This window comes from Pelophylax lessonae, assembly GCF_965119305.1.
Source record: "Pelophylax lessonae genome assembly, chromosome: 5".
NCBI lineage: Eukaryota > Metazoa > Chordata > Amphibia > Anura > Ranidae > Pelophylax > Pelophylax lessonae.
The window spans coordinates 168,513,138-168,529,590 of NC_138772.1; the positions used below are offsets into that span (position 1 = coordinate 168,513,138).

The 16,453-nt window shown below is 41.8% G+C and overlaps 1 protein-coding gene across 1 annotated transcript in view; it reads left to right on the top strand.

Moving 5' to 3' along the window:
* SNRK (SNF related kinase) overlaps nt 1-16,453 on the top strand; it is a 122,720-nt gene that overhangs the window by 79,347 nt on the left and 26,920 nt on the right. The gene's annotated exons all lie outside the window — the stretch shown is intronic.

Genomic DNA, 16,453 nt, shown 5'->3' on the forward strand with positions numbered 1-16,453 from the left:
GATTGGTCACTGTATAGCCTGCCCCTGTGTTTCTCCTCTTGAATAAAGAAAAATATACATTGTATCTTCTCCTTGATTGTTGTGTAAAATAAGTAAAGCTACGTTCACAGATCTGCGAATGTGGAGCATGCATAAAATTGTGCACGTTCCTGACCTGAAGAAAAACGTTCTGCACTTTACCTTGGAACACCATGGGACAACCCCATGCATCGCCAACCATGGCGTATTTTGCAGGGGCGATAAACTGCATGGTGCCACTGCATCCTGCGATTCATTGTGGCGTGCTTTAAAAAAAAAATAGGGTCTTGGTACTCTTTCACCCATGTTTCTTTCTGTAGGTAGGGCAGCCCATTGAAATGAATAGACTGCCTACACACAGAACACAGATCTGAACAGAACCTTAATAAAGGTAAAATAGCCAGATCAGAGTCAAAGGTTGGGGTCCATATGTGTTGGGTAGGATTAAAAAAAAAGATTGTGAAATGTGCACCATTGTGTCTGGGCCCTGCTACGGGTATAAACCCTCAAATAACATACACGTGTGGTGTTACTGCGATTGACAGCAGGATAATGTTTTGGATTGTTTTTAGTGGTAGGTCATGGTAATAGCAAGAAATATACAGCTACATTTTACAAAATATTTATTTACAATTGTTGGCCAGTTTTCCTTTTTTTAATATCCGAGAGATTCCCATTTTCCCCCAAATGAAAACCCAATTATCTTAAAAAAAAAAAAAAGCCCTAATTCAGTTGGATACACTAAGCAGTTATAATTAGGGATGCACCGAAATGAAATTCTTGGCCGAAGCCGAATGATAATGAAATGCTTGGCCGAAGGCCGAATACCGAACGCGGTGTTTCGCATTTTTTAACATAAAATATGCCCATTAGCGTGCCCCTTAACATAAAATATGCCCATCAGAGTGCCCCTTAACATAAAATATGCTCATCAGCATGTCCCTTAGCATAAAAAAAGGGGCACGCTGATGGGCACATTTTATGTTAGGGGGCACTCTGATGGGCACATTTTATGTTAGGGGGCACGCTGATGGGCACATTTTTTGTTAGGGGGCACTCTGATGGGCAAAACAAAACATTTAAATCAGCGTTGCTCTTAACATAAAATATGCCCATTAGCGTTCCCCTTAACATAAAATATGCCCATCAGAGTGCCCCTTAACATAAAATATGCTCATCAGAGTGCCCCTTAACATAAAATATGCTCATCAGCATGTCCCTTAGCATAAAATAAGGGGCACGCTGATGGGCACATTTTATGTTAGGGGGCACTCTGATGGGCACATTTTATGTCAGGGGGCACGCTGATGGGCACATTTTATGTTAGGGGGCACGCTGATGGGCAAAACAAAACATTTAAATCCGCATTGCTCTTAACATAAAATATGCCCATTAGCGTGCCCCTTAAAATGAAATATGCCCATCAGAGTGCCCCTTAACATAAAATATGCTCATCAGCATGTCCCTTAGCATAAAATAAGGGGCACGCTGATGGCCACATTTTATGTCAAGGGGCACTTTATAGGGCACTCTAATATAATTAGCATGGCAAGTGGCAACAACATATGGCAGTCTGCACACTAATGCTTGTGCAGCTGCCAGCTACCGTATTCTTCTCCCCCAAATGTGCTCAGCTCCACATCACATACCTCAACTGCAGCCAGAGCCAAAAGCCGCGAACAGGGGGGCGGGGCGTGGACCTAGTGTGAAGGAGCCGCCAGTCAGGAGCAGGGGGCGGGACGCGCGCGTGACGTCACACCCCCTACTCGCGGCCGGACAGGACACCGGCGGCGTGTGAGAAGGGAGCCGCGAGCCGCAATGAGGAAGGTGAGCGGTCAGGGCGGAAGCTACAGAGGATCATTGCATACATTATCAGAGGGTTACTTACTGCAGAGGACATTTTTTACATAGATCATAATAGAGGACCGCGAGCCGCAATGAGGAAGGTGAGACCTTGTTCGGCTCAAAATTATTCGGCCTTTTGATTTATTCGGCCGAACGCCGAAAGTGCCATTTTCTCTATTTTCGGCCGAATAATGTTCGGCCGCCGAATATTCGTTGCATCCCTAGTTATAATGCTATGTACGGTTTTAGTAACAAATGCCAGAGTTGGAAAACTGGGTTCAGATGTTCAGATTTATTTTATGGTTCTTGATGAGACTATGCAGGGTATACATGTGATCTGTGGTGTGATGGTTTGGCATGAACCTTGCTTGGCTTCTCTTATGGTCATTATGCTGTGGTAAGATAGGTGAGGGTTCTTGTTCAGAATACTGTTGAAGTTTTCCCAGAATGCTGCTGACAAAAATCCAGTACTTTGCTGGATCAAGCTGGTCTCCATTTTTTTTTTTTGGGGGGGGGGGGGTTGGTTTTATGAAAGTATAGCTCTATCCTTAAGGGTAGTAACCAACCCTTTTGACCAAGTTGAAGACTTCCCACATTGCAGCATGTGTATCTGGGGGATTGTGTTGATTCATCTCTGGCAAAATTCAGTCGATACTGTTGGCTTTTTGCTTTGCAGGAATAGAATATTTCCAGTTTATTTTTTAGATTTATGTAATTGATATGTCTTGTGAGCTTTAAAAGAATGTTACCCCAACATTTCATATTCCTGATATGTGCTTGCTGTACCATATATTTGTATACAAAGGTATCCTGTTCTCTTTGTATTGCTTTCTTTGTGTGAAATACCTGGTGATCCTGCCAGTCTCTCTACGTTCTTACTAAAAACTGTCCGCCGGGCATGAGAGCACAGGGGGGTCAGTTTTCTGGCTGTGCTGGGAATTCAGCCTGCTTTTCTCTAAGGATTAGACTTGTACTGACACGCCCCCACACATAGCCATTCATTAGGAAGACCAGTGTACTGCTGTTTCTCCTCCTGTAGCTCTCTGAGCTCCTTTATGCTGCTGAGAACAAAGATTATGTGATCACTTCTAAAAATGGGGGGAAAAAAGAATTTGCAGTTTAGTTTTTACTTTTTATGATGTGTTTGTATTTTGTTTGTGGGATACCATTAGCTAATCTTTGATCAGTGCTGTTGGGGTCTCTAGCTGTATTTAAGACTGTAAGGTGTCTTAGCGCCTTGCGTTCGCTGTTAAACTATTTCTTGGGTTGTCTATTGTGTGATTTCTTGTAGTTTATTTATTTTTTTCATTTGGGATGTGTTTGCAATAGTGTAATTTGTGTGGTGTTTTGGAAGTTTTCTTGATCACTGGTCTTTATTGAAAATGTTCTCAGTACAAAAAAAACCAAAGGAGGTGCATCTTGAAAGGGTCGTACACAATTTTCAGCACCACAAAAACAAGTTCTGCTAAAGGTACAGACAGTATACATGTGTCATTTGACCTTTAAATCCCATCCCACAGTTCTATGTGTTCTGGTGGAGTGAAAAAAAAAAAACGAAATGGAACTCGCCCTCTGATCTTTGTGCAAGTATTATAGGGATTGGTTTATACACTGAACAAAATTATAAACGCAACACTTGTTTTTGCCCCCATTTTTCATGAGCTGAACTCAAAGATCTAAGACTTTTTCTATGTACACAAAAGGCCTATTTCTCTCAAATATTGTTCACAAGTCTGTGTAAACCTGTGTTAGTGAGCACTTCTCCTTTGCCGAGATAATCCATCCACCTCACAGGTGTGGCATATCAAGATGCTGATTAGACAGCATGATTATTGTACAGGTGTGCCTTAGGCTGACCACGATAATAGGCCACCCTAAAATGTGCAGTTTTATCACACAACACAATGCCACAGATGTCACAAGTTATGATGGAGCGTGCAATTGGCATGTTGACTGCAGGAATGTCCACCAGAGCCGTTGCCCGTGAATTGAATGTTCATTTCTCTACCATAAGCCGTCTCCAAAGGCGTTTGAGAAAATTGGCAGTACATCCAACCGGCCTCACAACCGCAGACCACGTGTAACCACACCAACCCAGGACCTCCACACCCAGCATCTTCACCTTCAAGATTGTCTGAGGCCAGCCACCCGGACAGCTGCTACAACAATCGGTTTGCATAACCAAAGAATTTCTGCACAAACTGTCAGAAACCATCTCAGGGAAGCTCATCTGCATGCTCGTCATCCTCATTGGGGTCTCGATCTGACTGAAGTTCGTCGTAGCCGACTTGAGTGGGCAAATGCTCAAATTCAATGGTATGTGGCACTTTTGGAGAGGTGTTCTCTTCACAAATCCGGATTTTCACTGTACAGGGCAGATGGCAGACAGCATGTATGGCGTTGTGTGGGTGAGCGGTTTGCTGATGTCAACGTTGTGGATGGAGTGGCCCATGGTGGCGGTGGGATTATGGTATGTTATGGACAACAAACACAGGTCCATTTTATTGATGGCATTTTGAATGCACAGAGGAACCATGACGAGATCCTGAGGCCCATTGTTGTGCAATTTATCCACGACCATCACCTCATGTTGCAACATAATTCACAGCCCCATGTTGCAAGGATCTGTACACAATTCCTGGAAGCTAAAAAACATTCCAGTTCTTGCATGGCCAGCATACTCACCGGACATGTCACCCATTGAGCATGTTTGGGATGCTCTGTATCGGTGTATACCACAGCGTGTTCCAGGTCCTGCCAATATCCAGCAACTTTGAACAGCCATTGAAGAGGAGTGGACCAACATTTCACAGACCACAATCAACAACCTAATCAACTCTATGTGAAGGAGATGTGTTGCACTGTGTGAGGCAAATGGTGGTCACACCAGATACTGACTGGTTTTCAGACCACCCCAATACAGTAAAACTGCACATTTTTGAGTGGCCTTTAGGGCTCTTTCACACATGGAGTCCGTCGGACGGACTCCGTTTTTATCAGCGGGGGATCGATCCTCTGATCCCCTGCTGAGCAGGAGGATGACAGCTGTTCTCAGTGCTGTGTGCGGAGACACAGCTGTCAGGTCCCCATGCATCTCTATAGGGGAATCGGATGGGAACGGACCGTTTGTTCGTTCTCATCCGATCCCATCCGATCTGCTGGACGGATGGAAAATAGGGTTTCCATCCGTCCAGATTTGACGGAACGCATCGGATGTCAGCGGACATGTCTCCGCTGAAATCTGATGCCCCATAGAGATGCATGGGGTGACCGCTCAGATCCACCAAAAAACTGACAGGCGGATCTGAACGGTCCGCCTGTGTGAAAGGGGCCTAATTGTGGCCAGCCTAAGGTACACCTGTGCAGTAATCATGCTTTCTAATCAGCATCTTGATATGCCACACCTGTGAGGTGGATGGATTATCTCAGCAAAGGAGAAGTGCTCACTAACACAGATTTAGCCAGATTTGTGAACAATATTTGAGAGAAATAGGCCTTTTGTGTACACAGAAAAAGTTTTAGCTTATGAAAAATGGGGCAAAAGTGTGGCATTTTTATAATTTTATTCAGGGTATATAATTAAAAATCACTCTTCACCTGCAGTTCTTTGCTCATTTATCCTGATCCAAATGTCCTGGTATACTGTATCTGCTCTATGTACAACCAAAAGCCAGTATTGTTGATTACAAACTTTCTCTGTTACTTAGAGGAGCTCCAGTCTGGGGAAAAAAATTAAATCGGCAGCTACAAATACTATAGTTGCTGACTTTTAATAAAAGAAAATTTGCCTGTCCAGGGATCCTGCGTTGTCGGCACCCTACGCCGATTCGTCAATCGGCTTCGGGTGCAGACATCGGCATTGTAAGTAAGGGAAACTGGCAGTGAAGCCTTCAGGCATCACAGCCGGTTTCCTACTGTGCATACGCGAGTCACGCTGCACTTTCTGAATGGTCCCGCAGTCTTCTGGTGACCTGTGTGTCCTAGAAGGCAGCGGGGGAAGGAGGAGGGACCAGAGACGCACGTAGATCTGCGATATTACCCTGAAGTGGGAGCAGGTACCTGTCAAAATGGGAACAAATGGAGCTTTCCCTTTTGGGTGGTGCTCCGCTTTAAGCGGGCCCATGCACTGGACGCATTTTGGATGATTCCTGACAAACCAGTCTATATTCGCTCAGTGGATAACTCTGTCGACTGCCATCCACCCAACATCTCTTGATTGAAATTTTGAAGGAGCCGAGCGTAAAATGGTCAGCTGAAAAAGCATCTGTATCCAGTCATATGCATCTGCGGTTTGGGTATTTTGATAGCTGGTGGGGCTGACTGTCAAAATACAGTTGGGGAATTCGCCCAACTTTGCCGAATAGGCTGAAATATCAAGACTATTGTATTTGACAAGTGAACATTTCCAACTGAGTCATTTTAGATCTAATTTGCTGAAAATTGTCACTTGAACCTCTATCTCATTTATCGAGTGATGAAATATCCAGAAGTTAGGGCTGAATGAAAACCTCAATTGCACGATGACTAGTGATGTGCAGCCACTCCTGTTGTACCTGCTCAGTGTCCAGAAGATTGGCTGGTATGCCTAAACGTTTGATTGGCAACATTTTTGTTGCAATTTTTTTTATTGTTTTTGGAATAATATAATGAAGATTGTGTCATAGTTATCGGAAGCATCACATCAACAATTCTTCCAGTCAACATATGGCGCTTTTCCACTGCATGGAACCGAACGGTTCGGCTCACTTTTGTGCTTTTCCACTGCATGGTACCACATGGTACGGTGTTGGAACGGTTCGGTTCGGTACGGTACTGCGGCACTTTTCCACTACATGGAACCGAACGGTATGGCTCACTTAAACAGTACCACCTCAGTTGTGGTTCCAAGAGGGCCGTACAAGTACCATATCCCACAATCCTTTGCATGCAGCCTTGACTGTTTGTCACTACTAGCCACTGATTGGTCAGAGAATCATTGTTATCCCACCCACTTTACTTTAGTGGAAAAGCAAACCGTACCGAACTGTTCCAACACCGTACCATGCAGTGGAAAACCAAACAGAGCCAAGCAGGGCAGAGTGGAGCCGAGCCGGTACTTGCAGGGGAAAAGTGCCTATAGTAGCACTATATCATAGTTTTTGTATTTTTTCCATTATATTCCTTCAATAAAGTTCCCTATCAATCCAGAATATAGCTTAACCACTTCAATACTGGGCACTTTTACCCCATCCTGCCTAGGGCAATTTTCAGCTTTCAGCACTGTCACAATTTGAATGACAATAGCGAGGTCGTGTAACACTGTACGCAAACTGAATTTTTATCATTTTGTTCACACAAATAGACATTTCTTTTGGTGGTATTAAATCATCACTGGGTTTTTATTTTATAGCTAAATAAACAAGAAAAATGTTAAACACATTTTCTTTCTTTTTGTTATAAAATTTTGCAAATTTGTTCTTCATACATTTAGGCAAAAATGTGTTCTGTACATTTCTTTGGTGAAAATAACCCAAATCTGTGTATATTTATTTCGTCTTTAGGAACGGTATAGAGTCCACAAACGATGGTGTATATATCTGAAAATCAATCAATTCTATCTCCTTTCTTGAAGCCCAATAATGTCAGGACGGTACAAAAAGCCCCTAAATTACCCCTTTTTAAAAAGTAGACCGTACAAGGTATTTAGTAAGAGGCATGGCGAGTTTTTTGAAATTGCAAATTCCTCAATTTTTTAAGAATTTAAGAAATTAAAAAATCACACATTTTTATATTTATTTATTTATATATATATTTGGCATGAAAGGAAGCCATTTATGGCTTACAACTGTCATGTGATCTCCTGTGATTGGTCACAGCAATCACAAGGTACCGGCATCAAGCCGGTACACTAATTTAGTCATCGGCTGTGCCCGCAAGCAACCCACCCCGCATGCACAAAACCATCTGTACTGATGGATTATAAAAAGAAAGATATCCAATCCCTCCGGGGGCCCTCTGCCTCTATGCTGGATATTTTCTTTCAGGCTTCCCATGTCTGTCCAAAGAAATCAATTTTATTATTATTATTAAAAATGCCAGCTTATTTTTCTTGTATCATGATTAAGAATAACTACTTTTTTTTCAAAAATTTAGGGCTTCTCACAGAAGTTTTCCATGCCTTGGTGATGGCTATTTTGGCATCTAGGACGTAAGGATACCAGGGATAGATTAATTCAGTAAGGCGATCGCAGATATTTTCTGGACATTTGTTCCATTACTGTGTGTATAAGGGTATAAGTTTGGGTCTAAAGTACCTTCACCTTAGGGCAACGTCACTATGCATGAAAATGATCTCCTATTTGACCACAGAGCCAGAAAGAAATTGGGTGAAGAATCAGGGACTCTCATTGGTTCCAAGTGCCCTCTGGGGAATGCTTTACAGTTTGCTTCCACCAGACTAATTTAGGACACCATGATTTTATAAAATTTGATCATAGTCTTTTACATATTAAACATCTGTTCCCTAAGCGGGCTGGACAGTAATATGGTTAAATATGTGACCACACAGCCAGCAAACAAAATCCCACAGGAGAATTGTCTGCTGCAGAAAAGAAATCTGGAGTTTAGCTGACTTTAGCTAGATGAATTCAGCTAGCTAGACAGGAAATTATTTCATGTGATGCTAATTTTGGTTGGCGTATATATATAAATGTATGCTTGTGCGAAAGAGAATGACCTAAGCTAAGCCTAATTGGCAAAACCTCGACCACAATAATACTCTGTACTGTGAAGTGTAGTGCTTACTGAAATGCAAAAAGTCTAAACAACTCCTCTTTCTTGCCTTTTTAGACTTCTGGATTTTTGCTCACGACTGCAGTGGGCCCTGGACTTCAAACTAAGGTCTACAACAGAGTTATGCTTCATGTGCAAGCTTTTGAAATTTCTGTACGCAATATGTGTTGTATTAAATGTTCTACATTGGGACTCTTGTGATCTGTAGCTAGGGCCATAGCAAAAGGGCTCTTCTTCTGAGCCTGAAAAGTTGCTGTTTCATAGGATTTAATAAAGGAAAAAAATCAACTAGCACAAAGTGTGAACCTTTTTTCCATGAATCAGACTACACCATAGCTAAGGCACCTGAAATTCTAGTTGTGTCCACAGAGGGTATTTCTGCAGGATGGCCTGATGTGATACTATTTTAAGAGTGCAAGCTTCAGGAAGAGCAACCTTAGTTCGTTCGAAGAAGTGTTTGGAATGTTGCTGTGGTTGGCTATAAAGTATCACTAAGTGCATGTATAGTAATTTTATTTTATTTTTATTTGTTTGTAGTATAGAAGGGTTAAAGCCTCTGTCAATGTGTGTTTTTTTTTTCTTTTACTCTTACTCATTGGGGAGATTTCACTTCCTATTCTGGCGATGCAGGAAGTAAGCGTAAATCTCTACTAAGTGTGAGAATTCCTCTCTTAGACAGTTGTCATTTGAAAAGGTGTCCCTATTAGAAGATCCATGCTTGCCTCTTGTTCTAGTGACAGGATATTACTGTCCGGCAGATAATCATCTTCGGGATAAAAAGAAATTCTACACAGTGGGGATACATACAGTGAGAAAAACCTAAAACTAAACCATTTTATACATACAGCTTAAGTCAAAATGTTGACGTCAGCATGGTTTACATTGTGTTCAGGATAGCGTTAGGAGTTTGCTGGGTGGTTTTACCAGTTGCTTGTAGTTCTATTAGGTCTAGTTGTCATATTTGCAATGCTAACTGTTGCGTATCAGCTTTCTTTGTACATTTTTCTTTTTTTTTTTCTGCGTGTGTTTAATATTTCTGCCATTATATGCATGACCGTTTGTGTGGAATGAAGGCTTCTCATTTGTAAAGCACTGTTTTCTGCCTTGGATGAAGCTGTGGTGTTTCCTTAAGGGAAAATAATTTTTGTGAGACTATAAAGTTCATGTCCACTAAAGTTTATGAACTCACTGAAAATGTCTGCAGACTTGCCTTTGCTGTATTCTTTCTCATTATACTAGCTCCCCAACTGGCATGTTAACCCAGTGGCTTCGATACGTCAGTTAACTGCCGTGGAACAACTAAGAAGAGTCTCAACTCTACTCTTGTTCTCCTGATTGGCATGCTTATTTTGGGTTAGGGCTCCTCCACATCAGCTGGCGGTGTTGGTGTCATGGTTGCTGATGTTCTACTTACTGCAGCAGCGTTGTAATGCGGTGGTTCACGTCACAAAGTACTGCTGTCGTATGAACGGACAAAACTTAAAATAAAAAAAGCGAAGGCTTTTTACATTAACGTATAGCTTCCAGTGTGGTCCCAATGCATCTGGTGTGAACGAGCTTTTGATATCGGAGAAGATTGAAACCAGACAGTCCCATTTTTTTTTTTCCCTTTTTAAAGGTAACTACTGGCCACAGTGACAGTGCTAATTGGCAGCTGATTTTCAAGTCCAGAGCAGCAGAGGGTGGGAAATAAAATATATGTAAACTCTGAACATAAACTTCTCTTATAGGCTGCCTTTTGAACTGTTGAATATACCAATAAATTTAAGTTGAGGAGGTGTTTGGCCACCTGGGACAAATATCTCTGATCCTCCCCAGAAACTGATTTGAAGGCAAGCTCTGGTGCTTGTAGGATCACTTTAGAAATAATGGTGGTTATGCAATTTGGTGGACAAACCAGGTTCACCAAAAAAAACTATTTGCAAAAATGTATGACGTCTAAAAGATGCTGATACAGACTTATGAAAATCTATGTTGGAAAGGAAACTGTTCCTAAAGATTTGTGCCAACTATTTCAGTTAGATTTGTGAGAAAATATTAGAGGTTTTATTTAGTTTTGTGCTGATTAAGCAACAGTAAGCTGACACAGCTCCATGGGGAGTTTGCACGCTCTGCACTCTTTGCTGGATATGTGTGTCAGGTAAAAACCTGTCTAAAATAACAATCGCTTGTGTATTGTAACTCATAAAACATACCTCATAACTCAAAACCAAAAATGTAATCTAGTGCAGCTTCATCTTTAGATGTGGTGCATTAGTTTTCTGTTTGCAGGCCTTTTGCCTTTGTCACCTGGTAATCCTGTGACTACTACAATTCTTGTCCTTGGGTGGCTACGCTCACTTCCTCCACTATATTTTTGCAGGGAGCCAGTGTTTGCTTTCCTAATTTAAATTGCAAACAAGTCTTCCTTTCTATCTCCATTACATATACAGTGCTTTGCGAAAGTATTCGGCCCCCTTGAACGTTTCGACCTTTTGCCATATTTCAGGCTTCAAACATAAAGATATAAAACTTATTTTTTGTGAAGAATCAGAGCCCATTCACACTAGCACGACTTGTGAGGCGACTTGTGTAGCCCCAGGTCGCTTGACATAACAAAAGCAATGTTAATCAATCAGTGCCGTCTTAATTGGCACTACTGAAGTCGCTCCGACTTCAGAAAAGGGTCCTGTACTACTTTGAGGCGACCTGTGATCCGACTGTCCCATATACTTCAATGGGAGACGCCTCCTTATCTTAATTGAAGCGACTTGTTATCAGACTTTCCAGGAAGAAGAAAGAGATTAGCCAGGCATTCCCCACAGACAAAGTCGCCTGTCTCTTCAAAGTAGTGCACAAGTCTCTTCCAAGTCTCTAAACAAGTCTCTTCAAGTCACGGGGCGACTTTCTGGTTGTGGTAGTGTGAACCGGCTCTCAACAAGTGGGACACAATCATGAAGTGGAATGAAATTTATTGGATATTTCAAACTTTTTTAACAAATAAAAAAACTGAAAAATTGGACGTGCAAAATTACTCAGCCCCCTTAAGTTAATACTTTGTAGCGCTACCTTTTGCTGCGATTACAGCTGTAAGTTGCTTGGGGTATGTCTCTATCAGTTTTGCACATCGAGAGACTGAAATGTTTGTCCATTCCTCCTTGCAAAACAGCTCGAGCTCAGCGAGGTTGGATGGAGAGCGTTTGTGAACAGCAGTTTTCAGTTCTTTCCACAGATTCTCGATCCATTGTAGATTTTGCTTTTATGTTTTGGATCATTGTCTTGTTGGAAGACAAATCTCCTCCCCAGTCTCAGGTCTTTTGCAGACTCCATCAGGTTTTCTTACAGAATGGTCCTGTATTTGGCTCCATCCATCTTCCCATCAATTTTAACCATCTTCCCTGTCCCTGCTGAAGAAAAGCAGGCCCAAACCATGATGCTGCCACCACCATGTTTGACAGATGGGATGGTGTGTTCAGGGTGATGAGCTGTGTTGCTTTTACGCCAAACATAACGTTTTGCATTGTTGCCAAAAAGTTCGATTTTGGTTTCACCTGACCAGAGCACCTTCTTCCACATGTTTGGTGTGTCTCCCAGGTGGCTTGTGGCAAACTTTAAACGACACTTTTTATGGATATCTTTAAGAAATGGCTTTCTTCTTGCCACTCTTCCATAAAGGCCAGATTTGTGCAGTATACGACTGATTGTTGTCCTATGGACAGAGTCTCCCACCTCAGCTGTAGATCTCTGCAGTTCATCCAGAGTGATCATGGGCCTCTTGGCTGCATCTCTGATCAGTCTTCTCCTTGTATGAGCTGAAAGTTTAGAGGGACAGCCAGGTCTTTGTAGATTTGCAGTGGTCTGATACTCCTTCCATTTCAATATTATCGCTTGCACAGTGCTCCTTGGGATGTTTAAAAGCTTGGGAAATCTTTTTGTATCCAAATCCGGCTTTAAACTTCTCCACAACAGTATCTTGGACCTGCCTGGTGTGTTCCTTGTTCTTCACGATGCTCTCTGCGCTTTAAACGGACCTCTGAAACTATCACAGTGCAGGTGCATTTATACGGAGACTTGATTACACACAGATGGATTCTATTTATCATCATTAGTCATTTAAGTCAACATTGGATCATTCAGAGATCCTCACTGAACCTCTGGAGAGAGTTTGCTGCACTGAAAGTAAAGGGGCTGAATAATTTTGCATGCCCAATTTTTCAGTTTTTTATTTAACAAAGTTTGAAATATCCAATAAATTTCGTTCCACTTCATGATTGTGTCCCACTTGTTGTTGATTCTTCACAAAAAATAACAGTTTTATATCTTTATGTTTGAAGCTTGAAATGTGGCAAAAGGTCGCAAAGTTCAAGGGGGCCGAATACTTTCGCAAGGCACTGTACTGCTGAAGATATGTCAAAAGACTTACTAGTGTCTCGAGCTACTTGCAGCACTAGTAGTTGGAGGCAGGCAATGTTGTGCTGGCAACAGCACTCCAACAATGCCACATAACTGTTAGAATATTGAGCTGCCTTTTGCCTAGATGCTCAGGATGCTGATAGTGGTTTTGCATTGTTTGAGCAGTTTTGCCAACTTGCCTCCCTCTGTCTCTCCAAGTCCTGGAGGATAACAGTGGGCTAAAGCATTAATAAATCCAAATGCAAACATTTTATTATATGGCAGCTTACCAATTCTTAGATGTGGTGGCTACATTGGTTTGCTTTTTTAGGCTTTAGTTTCCTTTTTTTTCACCTGGTGGTTCAGCCAGTAAATCTGTTGCTTTTCAACAGAATAAGCTGTCCTGTAGATGTAGCAGTTTTTATAGTGTTGAGACAAACCATTTACCACTGATAGGGGTGCTCACAATAATCAACATTTATAAATGTAAAACCTTTATCCCAAAAGGAACAAAACTCAATTCAATCAAGCAATCAACTTCTGTTGAGTGGAGGCAGCCACACACTAGCAATCTTAAGTTTGTGTCTTGTATGGAGATGTGTGTTCACATGTGTAGGGTGCTTTGGCTATGTACCTTGGATGTTGACAATACACCAAAGGAGCATCTCATTTACTGGCCTTTTAAAGTGGAGTTCCACCCATTTTTAATAACTTTGGATTACATAGATGTATGTAATCCCCTTAAAAACTACTTTTACCAATGGAAACTTTTTTTTTTTTGCTAGTAAATACTTTTATTTTCTTCTTTATTCATCCAATCCTCACTTCCGGGTCCGGCTGTCGATCGGCGAATACATCATTCTGCGTTTCGCAGGGGGTGCTGGGATATATCTCATGGCATGAAATCTCGCATTATTACACAGGAGTCCTAAGGTGTAGTGTTTGTATTGAGGCCATGCTCTGCCCCGCCTCCGCCCCCTCTCAGCAGGCTGTACTGTATGTATTGTATTGAGGCCATGCTCTGCCCCGCCTCCTCTCAGTGAGCTCAGTGAGGATATAATGCTTTCAGTCCTTGCTCACTGAGAGGAGGTGGGGCGGAGGTCGGGGCAGAGCACGGCCTCAATACAAACACTACACCTTAGGACTCCTGTGTAATAATGCGAGATTTCATGCCATGAGATACATCCCAGCACCCCCTGCGAAACGCCGAATGACGTAATCGCCGATCGGCGGCCGGACCCGGAAGTCAAGAGAGGTTAAATAAAGAAGAAAATAAGGTATTTACTAGTAAAAAAAAAAAAAAAGTTTCCATTGGTAAAAGTAGTTTTAAAGGGGATTACATAGATCTAAAGTTACTAAAATGGGTGGAACTCCACTTTAAGGAAAGGTGCATTTATGGATCTATCCTTGCCAGTGTCATTCCCATTACAATAGTGGTCAAGCGTGTGCACCTGACTCATTGTAGTAGATCTGTCAATGGCATTGAGAAACCCCATCCTTCATCTGCTGTAACAGTAGTGCCTCGTATAGAATTCGTTTACCTTTCACTCAAGGTGAAGATCTGGAGGCTAGAAGTTCTCTGTCTCATCTGCTCAGCTCTCTGCATGAAGGTGTGCCCCCACTTTTAAAGGTGAAGATATCTTTGTTTATCCTACTAACTCCCTTATTAGTTTACCGCTTCACAGTTTGGATGCTCAGGCTACCCCTTGTGGCTTCTATTCTAGATTCTGAGGCACCTTTTTTCAGCTGCCCCTCCTTACCTTTCTGGTATTACTTTGTAAATTTTCCTCAGTTTGTTTGGGTTCCCTGTACCCTGGGATCTGATTCTTTTTCTGGTAAGGCACTGTTTTGGGAATGATATCCTATTTGATCTTGCACTCCTTTTTGCAGGGGCCAACTCTTCAGCGTTCTCCAGTAATTCTGGACCCTGCCCGCAGCATGGCCCCTTATGTCCACCCTAGTGCCTTCATCTGGAAATCCCATTGCGGAACGCTTGGGAGACCTTCCCTGATGAGTCAATTTCCCTTTTGTGGTTTTTGCACCGGAGTGTGCCTCTTTTTTATCCTTGGAAGGGAGTATAGATCACTGTAAGGTTCTGCACTTCTTGTGGCTCTGCAGGCAGGAAAGTCTAAGTGGGATAGTGCAAGCCTGCAGTTTTTTTGTGGGCGAATATTCTCTTTGTACGTAGTAGGATTCCTACATCCTCAGGAGAATATTCTGCCCTTTTACTAGGGTAGGTTGAATGATTCCTAAAATCATATATCCTTACTGTAATCAAAATGGGGAATAAAAAAAAAAGTTTTGCCTTTTTGATACTACTTTTAACTGTATTTTTCTTAAAGTGATGTTACACCTTCCATTTTTAGGTGCTTTCAGCAGCCGATTTAATCACTGTCCCAGGTTTTAGGGTGGTTTATTTTTCTTGCAGTATCCTAGTCCTAGCATGCAAGACTAGGGTTGCGCCCCCTACACTGTCTGCATCAATAGAAACACACAGACCTGCAGCGTGACTTAGTAAGTCACTCCCCTGTTCCTCCTGCTCCCACCTCCATTCTCCAAAGCAACAGGCTCGAGACTGCCCTGTCCACTGTTAACTTTCTATACTTTTTATAAAATATTTTGACCATCAAGGGACACTGGTCCCTCTGTTGTTGGCCTTCTGTACTGCTTGCTTACAAAACTTGTCCCAACTTCCTAAGATTTTTGTCCCTCAATGTGGAAGGATTTGTAGTAAATACAACCCCAATATTACTTTTACTGTACATGAACAAAAGTCTGTGTTTTTTTTTTTTTTTTTTGCTCAATTGTTTTGTAGGCAGTGTATTCATTGTATTTGAACATGTCAATGCAAATGTCTAGGAATTGCGGAAAATGCTTGTAACTGCACACGAACAATAAATAACGCACACATAGAAAACCTAAAAAAGCCATAAGCGCTTGGATTAAGGTGGTCTGTGGGTTGTCTGGCCAGTGAAGTGCCTGTAAGCTGTTGGGAACATGTGATTTCTTTGTCACATTTGAGTATAATTAACATTTTAAAATCCTAATGTATTTTTCATCTAACAGATTACATTGTCAAACTGCGTATTTAACTTCCTCTTTAAAGATAAAAAATATGCATGCAAGGCTTTAGCAATAGGAATGTTACGAAGATGTAAGAAGAAATTGGTAATCTGCTATCGTCGTCATAAGCCATCTGCCTAAACCACACCAAGTTATGCCCACTTAAATGCAGCAATACTAACTTGCTGACAAATGATTTCCCAGCAAGTATATTTCTCTATTAAATGACCTCTTTTGCTACAAGGTCTTTTCACCACTGTTGTTTTTGAATGTAATTATTCTGAAAAAAGGGTTTCCAGAATTATACAGTGGGACACTTAAGTGGGGTACGTCAAAAGTTACGGAATTTATATTGAAATATTTTAATAGAACTGTTTCTTTTTCA